Here is a 4,119-nt window from a genome sequence, read left to right on the forward strand (position 1 = left end):
GACCTGAACCTGTTCAGCCTCCACAAGAGAAGGCTGAGGGGGGATCTAGTGGCCTGTTACAAACTAGTCAGGGGGGAGTCCCTGCTTCCCCGAGCACTACCAGGAGTGACTAGAAATAACAGTCACAAGCTGGCAGAGGGTAAATTCAGATTAGATATCAGGAGGCGCTACTTCACTGTCAGGGCAGCTAGGATCTGGAAACAACTTCCAAGCGAAGTGGTGCTGGCTCCCACCCTGGGGGTCTTTAAGACAAGGCTTGACAATCACCTTGCTGGGGTTGTTTGACCCCAGTACGCTTTTTTGCCATGGCAGGGGGTCAGACTTGATGATCTGCTCAGGTCCCTTCCAACCTTACTAACTATGAAACTATGTACTGCAGTCATGTGGAAGATCTTCCATCATTGTTTGTAATTGCCTTAGAATGAAGAGCAGCTTCTTGTTAGTGTGGAGGAAGCCATAGGCTGCAAACAGATGTCACTTTTATACCATGGTATTCCCAGATAAAAGATAGTAACAGTTTATTCCAGGATATTGCAAAGTACATCCAAACTGTTATTCTGGGATTGCATCATTGAATCAATGGCAGAAAAGCTGCACAGCTGCTCACTAATCCCCGATTAGAAAGGAAATGTACATGCTAGTCCTGAGATATTTTTGTCCTGGGATAAACACAGGCACAACTTATCCAGGAACAAATGCAGCATCTGTTCCTAGCCATAGAGTATGAGGCAGTGTCAGCTACACTGAAGGTCATCTGTTGAGTAGATCTTACTACTACCTTGTGTTCATTAATGACAGATAGAAACTTGTCCCGTTACTTTTCTAGAAGTTTCTCACCAAACTATAAGTTTGTCATAGCGAATGAAATCCTATTTTTCCATCACTGCTTGGTAATTTGAAACTCAAAATTGTAGCTATACCAAAGAATAAAAATGTTTCTGTCAAACATTTCACTTCTATCCTCACTGGAATACATTTTGGCTGTTGCTGCCTGTTTCTGCCATTAGCTGTCAGGAGCACAAGGGGATTTGAGGTGGGGTGAATGTAAAAAAAGACTGCTTGAACAAAGAGAATGAAGTATTTTCTTTCTGTCTTCTTCCATGTCAGTAGATTTTATGACAATCTGATGGCACTAGCATAGACTGGCTGCAGCTAATCTCAGGTCTGGAGAGGACAACTATTTTCAGAGCCACAGTACCTAGGTCTGTTTATTTATGGTGGGGATTAATGAACCTCTTTCCAAAGAGGCAAATTGGTGGCAGCCTACAGTACATAAGGGGTATGCATCAGGATCTGGGGGAATGCCTTCTCACCAGAGCACCCCAAGGGATGACAAAGTCCAATGGTACAAACTCCTGCAAGACCATTTTAGGCTGGACAAAGGAAAAACTTCTTTACTGTCTGAGCCCCCAAGGCCTGGAGCAGACTCCCTGCAGAGGTGGTGCAAGTACCTACTCTGGACTCTTTTAAGAAATGTTTGGACACTTATTTTGGTGGGCTCCTTTGACCCTAGCTGACTTCCTGCCCCTTGGTATAGAGGGCTGGACCTGATGATCTTACAAGATCCCTTTGAGCCCTAATGTCTATGAAATCTATTAAAAGAATTGGAAGAGCCTCTGCAAGTCCCTCCCTAAGGCACTTCAGAGTCTTAACATTATCCAGACGCTAGTGACTCTGCATGGATGGCAGCTGCATGGCAGATAAAGAAACATGAGCAGTATGTAGAAAAGAAAGATAAGCAATACCACTCCATGATTCTGCCAAGGCATCTACACAGGGCAGACTGAGCTCTTCAGCCATGGCTGGCAACCAATCTAGGAGTGGAGCCACAAAAGGCAAGCACATGGAAGACCTCCTCTGCACTGGCAACTGCTGCAATATAGTTGGTTCCAAACGTATCGTCTCCTGTCCTTCCTTTGGGCCAAATAAAACCAGTGTAGCCAAGAGGGAGATACTGATAGATGGGCAAAGCAGTGTCTCCATATCAACTGCCCAGGATATTGCAGCCACAGCACATGGAGAGGACACTCCATCCTTCTTGGCAGCATGGACATAACATGGAAGGTGGCAATTATTTTTTCTATGCCAAAGGATGCAATATCCACCATCTCTTGCAGATGAAAGGATGCCAAACAAAAAACAAAGGGCCATCTGTGGGCCAGATCTGGCTGGTGGTCCCAAACCAGCACCTGAGGTAGGCCCAGCAGGCACCATCCAGCTGGGTGGGGAGGAATGGGGATTGTTCCCCAACAGGGAAGGGCGGGTGGCTTGGCGCCATAGGGAGAAAGGGGACATACCCAGCTTCAACCTAGCTCCACAGCAGGGAAAGGAGCATGGCCTGGGGCCCCAACCTATCCCCAGGTGGGGGGAAGAGGGAGTGGCTCAGCCCTGTGGGGGGATAAGGGGCATGGCCCAGCCCCAAGCTGGCCCTGTGAAGGGGAAAGGGGTGTGGCCCAGCCTCAACCTAGATGTGCTGGGGGAAGGGATGTGGCCTAGATGCACAGGGGAAAAGGAGTATCACCCAGCTCTGACCAACCATGTGGGGCTTCGGGTTTGGGAATCTGGCTGGGTGGAGGCTGGCTATATTAATGGCCACTATTCCCTCATCACTAAATTTCCCAAACTGTAAGTAACCCTGAAAGTCAGATGTAATGGCTCCACAGGCCAGAGGTTGAGCACCTCTGATGTGTATGGGTGCCAATAATGGTTTTTCTAAAACAATTTAGTAATGTTTGCTTCAGGAATTGATCATCTTTGCCACTTAGTTTCAGCCCCATGCCAGGTTCTAAGCATTACTGCTGCTCTACCCTCTTACGACTAGCCTCTTATTTACTCCGAGTCTTAATTTTGTCTCTGTCATATGGCAAATGAAAAACAACTCTCTCAAAACTAACTGCATGTTAAGCTTTCAGATAATCCACGCAGTTTCACAGCCCTTTTTACCATCCACCATTCAAATGCTTCTTAAAACTTTTTGTTTCTATATCTATACAGTATATAAAAGGAAACACTCTTTTATTATGCACAGTATTTTCATAGAGCACAAGTCATTCTACTAAAGAATGGCCACTCATCACATTTATCTTTCTCTGTAGGGATAATATTTTGTTATCAGTGACTGAGAGTTAAAAACATAGTAGCAGTAGGAAAAACTAAAACATTATATTGAACAGATAATTTTATATATACAAAATATTAAATATCAATGTAAACCTACCAATTTATACAAAATCTGGAATTAGGTTTAAAAAAAACAAAAAGCAAAAAAAGAACACATCATCTGTGCCAGGTGACCGCATAATATAAAGTCTATTCTTTTGATGTCTTTAAAATTCAGGTAATTTCTGCCCATTTAATAGTCCAAAATCACTACAATCATTTTAAAAATAGTCCACTACCCCTTTCCCAAACTGTTATCCATTTAAAATAGAAAGGCTTGTATTAATCTTTAATATTAAAGCTAAGAGTTAGTTTCAGATGTATTGTCATCCTTATTCTTTCTCATAAACACCATTAGGATTAGGGCAGAAGTTATTCTGAGACTAGCAGAATAATGAAATATGATTTCTCACTAGAAAAGCCTATGACTAATTTGGGGTGTGAGGACCTGAAGATACTGCTTTGATTTCATGGGATGGATAATTTAAAGCTCTGTGATTAATTCTGAACTGTTCTTCCTTGAAATATGTATTATATTTCCATTCCTATTCAACAACTATTTATGCTATCAAAATTAGTCGTATTTTATTTACACACTTTTCTTCAGTTCATGATCTTATGCAGTAGTAGGGTAAAGTTTTATTGATTTTTGTCTATTTCACTACTTGTTATATGTGTTCATAAGCAGCTTCATATAGAGGTGAACTAGGTACCTAACTAGCATGCTTTGCTTTTAGGCCAGTGGCTTGCAACCATTTAGGCTTAAGGCTGTCCTTGTTAGACTCAAGTCACATCTCAGAAAATGCTAGTTCTTACCTTTCACTTATTTTTTTGACTATGGAAAAATAATAGAGCCATTCTTCTGTTTCAAAAAACTCATAGTTTCATAGTTTCATAGTAGCTAGAGTCGGAAGGGACCTAGGTAGATCATCTAGTCCGACCCCCTGCCTTGGCAGGAAA

The sequence above is a fragment of the Crocodylus porosus genome, unplaced genomic scaffold (genome assembly GCF_001723895.1).
Source record: "Crocodylus porosus isolate Cpor-Errol unplaced genomic scaffold, CroPor_comp1, whole genome shotgun sequence".
Lineage (NCBI taxonomy): Eukaryota > Metazoa > Chordata > Crocodylia > Crocodylidae > Crocodylus > Crocodylus porosus.